Genomic DNA, 14301 nt, shown 5'->3' on the forward strand with positions numbered 1-14301 from the left:
TACAAATAACAAAAACATGGGGACAATCACAAACAACACGCCGAACAAACTACTCTCCTGACTATTCCAAAGGACAGGAAAATGAAGATGACGACGGTGCACAGTCGGAAACCAGTGTACACTCCCCATATCATGAACAATCACATCAACAACGCAGTCTTGCAACTCCTACTGAGAATACTAGTAGTGACGAAAATGAGCAACATTACTCCGGGACATGCCCCAAAACAAAAAAAACAAGACATCTCAAAGAACCAGGACTGGAGTACATACCTCCATGCCATTGATAGCAGCTGGAAGAGGATTTGACTAACAACCATGGACTCACAGGGACATGGAATCTTTAGTGGCCAAACTACCTCCACTCACCCAAGGAGGACAGAAGTGGGTGAATGATCTGGAGAAATACACAGTCCAAGACCACCTGTGCTTGGGAGACATGAGGGCATTGCTTGGAAGGATAGAGGGAAGACTAGAGGCAAGAGCAGTGGATTCCAAGGCTAAATGCACCAACTCTCCAGATGATATTTCATTCAACAAAATCCGGTCGAGGTATTGGGCTGCCATTCGTCACATTTACCCAACAACACGCAGTTTACATGCCCTCAACAGCCTGAGAAAAGAGCCTGGGGAAGACATGCATGGCTTCCTGAAGAGATGTGAAGGAGTGTGGGAGGACTGCACTGGAGAACGACATGACACTTCGCCAGCTGTCATAATGTTGTGGAAGAACGCAGTCATAAAAGCCCTTCCCAAATCAGTGCAGGCACGCCTGGGAGATGTCGTGGGATTGGAAGCTAAACTCCCAGAAGAATGGAGATTAAATCTCATACACCACGACATGAAATACCAGGAAACAATGGTGGAAGACGATGAAGACACAAAGAAACTGGCGAAAAGACTATTGAAGATGCAGGTAGCTGAGAGAGATAACGAAGCTAATACAAACAAGAAATTGACAAGGCAGATGCCAGCTGTAACAGCAAAGGTCATACTAACAGAGAAAGAAGTGTAGACGCCTCAAACAGTTCAAACTCAGATAGTGCCAGAAAATCTGATGCAGAACCAACAAAGAGGTAGAGGAGGTTTCCAAGGAAGAGGCAGAGGAAGAGTTTTCCGGTTTGAGGGATGCTACTTATGCAGTCAGCCGGGCCATTGGGCTAGAGATTGTCCAAATCAACAAACACAAAACCCACCACCATCTTTACAATACAACCCTACACAATTTCAACAGCCCCAGACACAACAGTATCATCCCCAAGCACAGCAACCGCCTGTGTATACCCCTGTCCAACTACATCCACAAGCACCCATGTACATGCCTTCACAGTATCAACAGAGGGGAGGACCTAGTGGAGGCAGAGGATTTCAGGGACAACCAGGAGGAGGAGGGGTGCCAAACATGAACCAGATGCCTCTGACAGCTTGGAGTGGTCCATACGTATGAGGAGGCCCAGAGGATCCAATCACAGGTGACGTAATTCCAGCCCAAGATGAACCAATGGTCACCTGTGAGATTGAGGGGGAGAAGGTGGAAATGATGGTGGACACAGAAGCCACAGCTTCCTGTTCGACAAGATTGAAGGGAAAACCACCACCACTCTCAAATCATACCCTCAAAACAGTTGGATACTCGGGAAAAATTGATGTACAGAGATATACATTACCATTGGTCACAAAAATTGGGAAGCAGCTCCTGCAACATCCTTTCCTCTATGCCCCAAACTGTCCCATAAATCTGATGGGGAGAGACCTGCTCGTAAAATCAGGAGCGAGAATTCTATGCACACCAGATGGGCTGATAATCCAGTTTCCAGGCCAGATACTACTCCACCAGACATACGACGGACAACAGAGAATCAGGATGATGGCAGCAAATCCAGAAAACGGCGAAGAAAATGACACAACCACTGTGTACTGGAGCCGCCTAATCACTACGGAAATCGATAGTCCTCATGTCCAAAGAACATACATGGCCTGGAAACCATGGATAAATACACTAGGACCCTATGGGCCCCCGCAAGATCCTCTACATTGTACGTACAATTATCTTAGGCGACCAGATGAAGAATATCAAGACGCATGGATGGAAGATAAAGAGGGAAGAATGGAAGATTTGACTGTGGCAGACATCTACGTAGGACCGCAGGGTGTAGCAGCAGCGGTAAAACTCACACCAGAACAAAAACAATGGTACAATCTATCTGAAGAAGCTGTTCCTCATGTCACACTCGCCATGACCATAGGAGCTGAGTCCAGATCATTGGGTGCAATGATAAAGACTGCATTGAACACTGAGTGGATGGCGACAGAATCACCTTTTCTGTGGCGATCAATAGACCAGACAATGTGGAGGATTGGAAACAACAGCCAGGAACGAGGACTATTGGAGAAGCAAGAATTGGACAGAGATCATGGCCGAGAACACACAAACCATCCGGACACAGAAGAAATGCTAATGCAGGTGCCTACACATCTTTGGACCACCGGAGACTACGATGTTGGATTAGTGAATCATGAAGTCTCAGTGGAGCTGGTGGAAAATTACAAACCATGTTGGCGGCCGCAATACAAATTGAAGCAAGAACAAATAGATGGAATAGGAAACACCAATCAAGGATTGTTGCAGGCTGGAGTAATCAGGCACACCGGCTCAAATTGGAATACTCCCATCTTGCCGGTACCAAAAGCTGGAAACAAGGGATGGAGAATGGTCCATGATCTGAGAGAAGTCAACAATGTCACTAAAACTGCTAATATTCCTGTTCCCGATCCACATGTAGCATTACAAAATCTGAATCCAGGTCACAAATATTTCACAGTGATAGATCTAGCTAATGCATTATTTTGCTTATCATTAGATCCAAAAGTCCAGGATATATTTGCTTTTACTTACCAAAGACAGCGATATACTTATAATCGGATGCCACAGGGTTACAAGGATAGCCCAGGACTATTTAACAGTGCTTTGAAAAAAGACCTCAGTGCATTGCAACTACCGGAGGGAGTAATTTTGATACAGTATGTTGATGATTTGCTTCTAGCCGGGCCAGATGCAGCAACATTTCTAACAGTTTCAAAGCTCTTTTAGTTTTAAACCTGATGTTAAGCTTCTTAGTTTTTGCAACGGTCTGTAAATATAGACAACTTTATAATAAAATGCACACATTTACCTTTTTCTAGACTAAACACAGGTATGATCCTAAGTTAAAAACATATGAGGTTATCATGAGGTTGTTAACATCGCAATTTATCAGTGGATGTTTGCTGGAACTACTTGTTAACAGCTTGTTTCCTGATGGACACACATAGCGTGACTCCGGTTAGGTAGAGACCGGTCTCAAGTCAGCACCGCTGCAGACTGGGGTTGTGTTCCAATAGTCCATTTAGCTTAGGAACCTTCCTAACCAAGTGAAATGACCCGGAAGTACATCAGTGGCAGCCATGTTAAGTGTCGTTCCAATTCTCCAAATGAAAGGAAAGGAGGTTTCAAGCTTCCTTTATAAACTTCCTTTTTGAACGTTCATCAGTATTATTATTATCAAAAAGAGAAATATGAACGTTAGTTTTTACTGAAATGATCAAATAAAATCAACATTTCACTGAGCTGTGTGGGGTTTGTTCAACTTTTAAAAGATGTTTGAATGGTGATGTACACAGTGATGGGTGTTAAGGACTAATTTTTATAATAAATACATTTGTATTGATTTTAAGATATTTTTATGCAATCATACGTATTGGGATCATTTGTATTAATGTGGACCGGAGGGAGAGGGTGACGAGCATACATTTCACTTTCCTTTTTTATTTCAATAACAACTTTGGTCATGAAGAATATGTTTCTCTGTTGTCCACGTTCATAAAGCATAAAACAACAGCATCAGAGCACGGTGCAGAGTCTCTAGATGAGTCCCTCGTTCTTATTAAATATCCATGTAGTCCGTTGTATAGAACACTGTAGTTTCCATAGTTTCACCACAGCAGCAGACGCACACAATGACGTCCGCTGGCGCATCATAAACACGTCAGATAGTGAAAGTGCATTCGGATTCTCTAAAGTACCGCAGTCTCTTCTCCTAAGTCCTTTTGAATTCTCCTATCCACTATCCCTTAACCCCGTGATGTTTCACTCAGAGGTCAAGGAATAGGAGATAGGGTTAGAACTTAGGAGCTGATTTTTGGATTATCGGAACGCAACCCCGTTGCTTTGGAACAGCCCTCAATATGGGGGACCCTCCGCGTGAACGCACAAACGGAGGGGTAGGGTGTAGGGCAGGCATGGGCAAACTAAGGCCCGCGGGCCATATACGGCCCGTTGGGCTTTTGAATCCGGCCCGCCGAATATTGGTACAAAATTGTCCAAATTATAGTAAAGACCGCATTCATTTTGCCTTTTTCCTGCAACACCCGCCATTTTAGTTGATCCCACTAGATGGCGCACTCTAGACACAATTTACCTTTGCTGGAGTCTGGTCCGGCGCTGGTCTATTCTCTCAGCTGGCCCCACTCGGCAACCCGGCAAGATCAGCGAATACAAGTTGTAACAAGCAGTAGCGCTGAGCAAAGTGACTAGAACGCGACCACACACTTATAAAAACACTTATATAAAGTCAGGCAACACTAACCAGGCTTAGTGTGATTCTGTTTATTTTACCTTACTTTAATAACCATCCGTTCACTGTTATTGACCATTGTGTAGAGGCAGACATTTTCCTTTTTGTTTTGTATTATTGCAACTATCGGATGGAATCAATACATGGGCTACATGTGGCCATCACAAGTAAAATCAAAACGAAAACTACGCCGGTAAAATATGCGTGTAGAAAACGGCTTATGCTACAATATGATAGCAACAAGTAGTCAAGATAGTCTGATTAGCTAACATCACCTGTAGAATGCCAGAGAAACGTTCATAACAGCGTTGTGATGCCAAACAGCTTTCAGACTAAAACACATTCACTTATGGGGATGGGGGATATTTACCAGCTGCTTGTGTGACAGTCAGACAATGAAAACTTTACAGCGCGGCCGCTGCCGCGAGTTAACGGGAGAATAAACTCCGGGAGACGAGCAGCACTGCAGCGGGCAGTAATGCAGCTGAACCACATTAATAAACAATGCACCACGGCACTCTGGAGAAAGGTACAAGGTTGGAGAAGTAGTTCTTTAATTTAATCTGGCTTCATATAATTAAAAACTAACCGAAGCAGTCCTCTATTGATGTTGTTGTGAGCGGTGTTGCGGAGAAAATCAGCGACGTAAAACGCTGTGTGGGTCATAAGAAGGCACGTAAACGGTTACGTCATGACGCAAACGATGACGCAATGATGCAATAACTCACCTTTGAACCTAATTAGTGTGAATGCTATTTACAGCATTCCACTATAGTTCTTCAAATCTTTATTCTTCCCCTTATTATTATTAGTGCAAATGCTGTTTACAGCATTCCAATATAGAGCTTCAAATCTTTATTCTTCCCCTTATTATTAGGAGTGTGAATGCTGTTTATTCTTTATCTTTAATCTTTATTCTTCCCCTTATTATTATTATTATTATTATTAGTGCGAATGCTGTTTACAGCATTCCACTATAGTACTTCAAATCTTTATTATTGCGAATGCTGTTTACAGCATTCCACTATAGTTCTTCAAATCTTTATTTTTATTTCAGCCAATACTTTTGCTCTCCATAACTTCAGCTTATTTTCAGCTACAGAAACCATTCAAAATGTAAACTATTCAGCCTGTTCAGGAATCGATGGGAAACCTTCAACTTTTTCAAAATACTTTATACTTTTTGAAATATTCAGCTTTTTAAACTCTTTTTTTTAACATTGAAGTCAATGGGAAGAGCCTTCAAATAAGCCAATACTTTAGCTCTCCATAACTTCAGCTTACTTTCAGCTACAGAAACCATTCAACTATTAAACTATTCAGCCTTTTCAGCAATTGATTGGAAACTTTCAACTTTTTAAAAATATTTCACACCTTTTGAAATATACAGCTTTTTAAACTCTTTTTTTTAAACATTGAAGTCAATGGGAAGAGCCTTCAAATCAGCCAATACTTTAGCTCTCCATAACTTCAGCTTACTTTCAGCTACAGAAACCATTCAACTATTAAACTATTCAGCCTTTTCAGCAATTGATTGGAAAATTTCAACTTTTTCAAAATATTTCACACCTTTTGAAATATTCAGCTTTTTAAACTCTTTTTTTAACATTGAAGACAATGGGAGATGCCTTCAAATCCACTTTTGCTACACTTTGCGCCAAATGCTTCTCCTTCCACATAATTTCAGGTAGACTTCATTCCAACTTTCAAATGATCACAAGACCGTCAGCTATTCAATTCCTATTCAGATTTTTGATATCTTTTACACTTTTTGAGATATTGAATTTAGTTTGGAGCTCGGTAGAGAGGCCTTTTTCAGATTTTAACATTACAGTGGATGGAGCAGCTTGTTAAGTCTAGAGTGCTTTGATCTCAAAACAGAGTGGAGCAGTGCTTAAAATTCTCCTCCAAAAATGTTTTAAACTTGCCATAATTCCCAAACCATACACTCCTCAGACATATTTTTTCATGAAAAACGTAGGAAAACTTCTCCTACAGTAGGTTGTCAAATAAAACAAAAATATTTAGAAATAAAATTAAACAAAATGCCTCTTGAGGGCATGAAGAGACAAAAAGTCCAGCTAGCTCCCAACTGATTCCCATGTTAAGAACATCCGGATCTTTCTTCAGAACAGAGTGAAGTGCACTTTAGACAAACTGCTCTCCTCTTCACATTTACCACACAAAACCCCAAAAAACAACATATTTCAGTTCATTGGGGTTCCCTGATGCTCAAGGTCTGGTATTTTTTTGATAGGAGCCATATTTTTTGAACAGGTGGCAAAATTGTCAGATATACTCCTCAATGCATTCTTATGGGACTCAGTGCTGCAGTTGGTTGTCATGGTGTTGCTGGGCAGATTGGAGCCACACACGTGAGTGACATCATCAGAGCAGACACCATGGAAACCTTTGATCTCTGGGTTTACACACACAGGTGTTTGTAAACATTCAATCACTACTACTTACATTTGATATCTTTCTTTAACTCCTTCAGCCTAATTTCAGCTGCAGGAACCATTCAAATATCAAACTATTCAGCCTTTTCAGCACATGGTGGGAAACTTTCAACTTTTTTTAAACATGTTATACTTTTTAAAATATTCAGCTTTTTAAAGTCTTTTTTTTAACATGGAAGTCATTGCAATGCATTTGAGCTGTAACAATTCACACACACACACGTCACACACACACACACACACACACACACACACACACACACACACACACACACACACACACACACACACACACACACACACACACACACACACACACACACACACACACACACACACACACACACACACACACACACACAGGCCAAAGGCCTTTGCCCACCTAACCATTGTTTTTATGGGTGAACCTCCCATTGATTGATGTCAGACATCTGATTTAGTTTTTCTACACCTCACGCTCTCCAAAACCAAACACCCCTTCAAAAGAAAAGCCCTATAGATGTAATGCTACTTGAACTTATACTACTACGTACAGGGCTCGACATTAAGGGGTGCCCGATGGCCCGGGGCCATCTAGTATTTAGCTCGGGCAACGAAGCCTCACCTGCTCGTTGCCCGATCGGGCAATCTATTATGCTAGCAGCTTGCGGATCCAGTAATGAGTGACCCGACAGTAAAACTAAACATATCTATAACTAGTTTAGGTAGTTTCAGAGGTAATTAAAATAGCTTGTGTAATATTCTAACCTGAAGTGTCTGTTTTGTCCGCTCACCGCTGCATGTGATCATGCAGTGCTGCGTGTCGACTCGTCAGCAGCAGCTGATCTCTCTCTCCCGTCAGATTAGACTTCACTCGCGTTTATGTCCATATTGATCTGATCTAGCTAGTTCTAGCTAATGATAGGACTACCTGCTTATTAAAAGACACCTAAACAATAAGTGTCGCTATGCAACTGGGTTAGGCCACAAAGTATAGCGCACCATTATGCATTTGTTTACATGCCCACAGGCATTACCAACAGATCAACGCACAATCAACCCATACAGGACATCTCTTTCTCCAGATTAAGTGTTAGACATTAGAATTGACTATTCTTGTCTGTCACATACTTTTCTTGTCTGTCACATAAGTGGCGCAACTGAAGCGGTATTGTGCTAAAGGGAAATTATTGTGACCGAAGAGATTTAGATATGCCGGCCAATGGGAACGCTGACGTCGCCATTTTGTATGCTTCACGGATGCGCTCGGCTCCTCTCGACTGCTGCTCAGGTCTGCTCGGTCAGCTTCCGGATGAGGAGGCATTCGTTCTACCAACTTACAGTAGATAACATTACAAACATTTTTAACAGGGGCCATAATAGTGTAAATAATGTTTGTTTTGGCAGTTACAACTGAATGTAATGTTTTCTACTTTTTTACATCTGGGAAGGCATTTGCCTTCATCAGATGGAAAGTGTCTTGACCAACAACTTAAGTATTTCTTATAGCTATGCAGGGCATGCAAGCGAGCAAACACAAACAAGAACAAACAAACAAGTGAAATGAAGAATAAAATTGAAATTGTACAATATAATATTGTGCTGGTTCATCTTATAATTCAGTCTAGAGAATGCACCAGACAGCATCTAAGACCTGCAAAAATCTAATATGGGCCATCTAAGCCTTAATGTCATGCACTGACGTACATCTGATATTTAACTCCTTCAGCCTACTTTCAGCTGCACAAACTATTCAACTATTAACTTATTCAGCTATTTCAGGACAATGGGGCTATACATGTTGTTTATACCTTTTTTTAAACCTTTTCTTTTAAATATTAAGCTTTTTCTACATTTTTGTAGCTAAAAGCAGCTACCATTCAGCTAATAACATATTCAGCTTTTTTCTGCATTTTTGTAGCTAAAAGCAGCTACCATTCAGCTAATAACATATTCAGCTTTTTCTGCATTTTTGTAGCTAAAAGCAGCTACCATTCAGCTAATAACATATTCAGCTTTTTCTGCATTTTTGTAGCTAAAATCAGCTACCATTCAGCTAATAACATATTCAGCTTTTTCTGCATTTTTAGCTAAATTCAGCCATAAATGTTCACAGTTTACAGCATTCGCACGCATTTTCTGCAGGAAATGCATTTTCTAGTTAGTGCAAATGCTGTTTACAGCATTCCCCTATAGTTCTTCAAATCTTTATTCTTATTTCAGCCAATACTTTGGCTCTCCATAACTTCAGCTTATTTTCAGCTACAGAAACCATTCAAATATTAAACTATTCAGCCTGTTCAGGAATCGATGGGAAACCTTCAACTTTTTCAAAATATTTTATACTTTTTGAAATATTCAGCTTTTTAAACTATTTTTTTTAACATTGAAGTCAATGGGAAGAGCCTTCAAATCAGCCAATACTTTAGCTCTCCATAACTTCAGCTTACTTTCAGCTACAGAAACCATTCAACTATTAAACTATTCAGCCTTTTCAGCAATTGATTGGAAACTTTTTCAAAATATTTCACACCTTTTGAAATATTCAGCTTTTTAAACTCTTTTTTTAACATTGAAGATGAAGATGCACTTTAGACAAACTGCTCTCCTCTTCACATTTACCACACAAAACCCCAAAAAACAACATATTTCAGTTCATTGGGGTTCCCTGATGCTCAAGGTCTGTTATTTTTTTGATAGGAGCCATATTTTTTGAACAGGTGGCAAAATTGTCAGATATACTCCTCAATGCATTCTTATGGGACTCAGTGCTGCAGTTGGTTGTCATGGTGTTGCTGGGCAGATTGGAGCCACACACTTGAGTGACATCATCAGAGCAGACACCATGGAAACCTTTGATCTCTGGGTTTACACACACAGGTGTTTGTAAACATTCAATCACTACTACTTACATTTGATATCTTTCTTTAACTCCTTCAGCCTAATTTCAGCTGCAGGAACCATTCACATATCAAACTATTCAGCCTTTTCAGCACATGGTTGGAAACTTTCAACTTTTTCTAAACATGTTATACTTTTTAAAATATTCAGCTTTTTAAAGTCTTTTTTTTTAACATGGAAGTCATTGCAATGCATTTGAGCTGTAACAATTCACACACACACACACACACACACACACACACACACACACACACACACACACACACACACACACACACACACACACACACACACACACACACACACACACACACACTCTCAAACACAGACACACACACACACACACACACACACACACACACACACACACACACACACACACACTCTCTCTCTCTCAAACACACACGTCACACACACACGTCACACACACACACACACACACACACACACACACACACCCACACACACACACACACACACACACACTCTCTCAAACACACACACACACACACACACACACACACACACACACACACACACACACACACACACACACACACTCTCAAACACACACACACACACACACACACACACACACACACACACACACACACACACACACACACACACACACACACACACACACACACACACACACACACACACACACACACACACACACAAACACAGATACACACTCTCTCTCTCTCTCTCTCTCTCTCCGTAGTTTTTGAACGGATGGCAAAATGGTCAGATATACAACTCAGTGCATTCTTATGGGACGCAGTGCTGCAGTTGGTTGTCTTTGATCTCTGGACACACACACACAGGTGTTATGATTGGGTGTTATGAGTAGGTGCTCAGGAATAGAAACAAACACTGACAGACTGGACTTTAACAGACTGTCTCATCCTATTCTTTTCTGTCTGATGGAGACTTCATACAGACTTCAACAGGTTCCACATATTTTATACATTATTGGTGACGTATGGTTTTAGTCGAAAAGTTTGCAGTCAAAATATTGTGCTGCTTGCCCAAGCCTTTTTACTTTCTTTTCTCATCTTAATACAAATTCATTCCACTACTACTTACATCTGATATTTAACTTCTTCAGCTGCAGAAACCATTCAACTATTACATTATTCAGCTATTTCAGGACATCAAGGCTATACATGTTGTTGTTTATACCTTTTTTTTAAAACCTTTTCTTTTAAATATTAAGCTTTTTCTGCATTTTTGTAGCTAAAAGCAGCTTCCATTCACCTAATAACATCTTCAGCTTTTTCTGCATTTTCAGCTAAATTCAGCCATAAATGTTCACAGTTTACAGCATTCGCACGCATTTTCTGCAGGAAATGCATTTTCTAGTTCACCTTTGAACCTGCATCTGTAACAATGAGTGGACCAAAGAAAAGAAAAGTCATGTGCCGAGTGTATAATGAGGAGTGGACAGCTAAATAATTTTTTACTGATCTGCTACTGGCCCGGCCCGCCTGTCAAATTTAAAACTCATAGTGGCCCCCTAGCCAAAAAGTTTGCCCACCCCTGGTGTAGGGGTAGGGGGTAGGGGTAGGGTGTGGTTTGGGAATGGGCCTTCATTTCCTCGCTCCTCGGTCTCTGTATCACCGGAAGTTGATTTGTCGGCGCTATCTTGAGTAGCGTCCCAGTGGCCTTATTTGTGCCGGAGGATCGAGGAGTGATAACGGAGGAGCGATAATCGAGGAACCACCAGACCATCCTCCGGGGAAATCCTTAGACATTCGCCCCGCCCCCTTACTGTGTATCGCTCACTGATTGGACGATGCCGCTGCACTGCACTGATCTGTTGCTTCTTGTAATGAGAGCAGTTTCCCAGCGGAGTGAAGAAAATACATGAACCTCACGGGAGTCACTCCTCAGTTTATACCGTGTTTTGTTTCAATTAATGTATCATTTATTTACAAATATGTGATATATCTGAACAACAAAGTGGTCAAAAATCATTTAATTCATTTATTGGGAACATTTTCATGATCGCTTTTTTCGTTTTACATTTTCATTTATTGTCATTTCCATTCAGTCAGTCATGAAGTATACTTTGCTACATATCCACACAGACAAACAAAGTGTGCAATCCAATGAATTTGAATCTAACTGGGTTTTGATAGATAAAATATCTCTTTTTCTTCTCTCAATTATTTTATTTCTATTGTGCACTCAAACTATTGTTTGTTTATACATTTTAAGAATGGCGTTTATCTTTTTTGAGAATGAGTTCTTATTTTATTTTATTTATGTGGGTCTACAACAGATGATACAAATGTTTGTGTCAGTAAATGTGTACTAACAGAGGCGGGGGTGTTTGTGAAAATAACGGGGACAAAGCTGGCTGCTGTCAGGCGATCAACTGTGCAGCGTCATCACAAACGGACGTCGCTTCATGTGACGCTCTGGAGGAAAGGACGTCCCATTGTTCTTAAAACTCATTTCCCTGGTTTCCCTGCGTCTCTCCATGCTTCCCTGGTGGAAGGTACTAGAGTCAGGGAAACGACGCAAGTGAGGGACGCAAGGATTCCATTTAACCGAAGTGAGACGCAGCCAGTGTTGCCTGCCAGGGAAAACATCCGTTCACTTGGGGTGCTGGTGGCTGAAATAGCCAGGTAGCTCCTGGAAAGCTTGGCTAAACGGGGGAAGCGGTTTGCGTTTTGTGCCCACCACTTCAGAGGGTTATCCATTGTGGGGGTATGGGGTGTCTGCTGGCAGTAATCCCGTAGCTCAGGGGTCGGCAACAGGCGGAATGCGGTCCGGATCCGGACCCAGACGCCGACGTATACGGACCCGGACCTATAATCAATACATTAATAGGGGATTTCAACGGGGGGCGAAAGAGACGAGTGAGTAATACAGGGAGAGAAAAACAGAAGAACAGACGAGAGCGCGGCAGAGAGAAGCGGAGAGGAAAGTGAGTGAAGAGAATAATTAGCGATACAGGGAGAGAAGCGGAGAGGAGAGTGAACAGGCGTGTTAGCGGCAGACAGGGAGAGACGAATAATTACACATGGCACTCTCCAAGAAGAGGAAAGTGGACAGTGAGAACAGAGCTTTTAACCCTGAGTGGACTCATTCATGTTCATCCTGCCCACTGGGAGCACAGAACCAGTGTGTCTCATTTGTTCAGAGACCGTTGCGCTCATTAAAAGTGCAAAAACGCCACTATGAGACAAAACACAAAGTGTTTGACCAAACATTCCCTCTCAAGTCAGAACTGAGGTCACAAAAGATAAGCAGTCTCAGAGCCCAATATGATCAGCCCACCAGGATCAAAACTAAAAATAAATATCGTTCCAGGGCAGGCTAACCGAGGCTAACCAATGAGCACCTGCATGTGTGTATGAGAATGGCCCTGACACCATTTCAGCCCAGATTTAAACTCCTGGCAGGACAAGCTCGAGCTCAATTCTCGCACTGAACAAAACAAAGTGAGAGAGGGACTGCAATATAAGAGGGAAAGAAAGAGAAACTTTTAAACTGTTCAATTGTTATGATGTGTAAAGAGTGATATTGTTCTATAATCGGCTGAAAGTGTTAAGTCATGATGTGAAACGGTTAACAAAGAAAAAGGGAAACTCAAGCTGGTGCTACACTTTATTTTATTTACCTAAAATTAAGCACTTTTAAGATGCACATATTTTCAAAAGCAATTTTATTTATTTTCTCTATTTTATTTTGAAATGCAGCCCGAGAGGAACATTACACATCCACAGTATTTACTGTATATCTGTATATAGTTCAATGTTAATTGACAATAAATAATTGTTGTTTTTGAATTGTACTTTCTTTATTTGATTGGCAGTCAGTTGTTGATTACATGCAGACGTTGATAAAGCTGCAGGCTACTTCAATATATATCACACTAATTCATAAAGCAACTTAGACATTTTGATGTTCCGGACCTTTGCATGGGGAGATTTTCTCTAACTGGACCTCGTTGAATTTTATTGAATACTCTTGCCGTAGCTCATCCGCGCCACTGTTGACACGTTTTTTCTTGTTGCTCTCGAAATGAGGTCCAAACAGCTGTTCAAAGGGGGGGGGGGGGTGCTAGTGGAGCACGCACGTGAACTTTTAGCGCCGGAGCTAAAACTGAAACTGAGAGCGCATAATTGCGGCGCATTTGCGCATAAAATGAGGACCCCTGAATGTCAGACGTGTTTTCCTGGAGCATTTTGCAGCACCTCAGCACCAATGTTGGCATCCTCATCTCCCACGTTTGCCTCCATTTTGTTCACGACTAGTTGACTAGGGCCTACAGCGCCAACTAGTGGTAGAGGTAGTTGACTAGTCGATTAGTTGGTGAAACCCCTAGTGTG

At 41.4% G+C, this 14301-nt stretch overlaps 1 protein-coding gene across 4 annotated transcripts in view; it reads right to left on the reverse strand.

Moving 5' to 3' along the window:
• The window catches only part of rnf31 (ring finger protein 31), a 155325-nt gene that overhangs the window by 23998 nt on the left and 117026 nt on the right, over positions 1–14301 (reverse strand). The gene's annotated exons all lie outside the window — the stretch shown is intronic.

The sequence above is a fragment of the Notothenia rossii genome (genome assembly GCF_949606895.1).
Source record: "Notothenia rossii genome assembly, chromosome: 9".
NCBI classification, from domain to species: domain Eukaryota; kingdom Metazoa; phylum Chordata; class Actinopteri; order Perciformes; family Nototheniidae; genus Notothenia; species Notothenia rossii.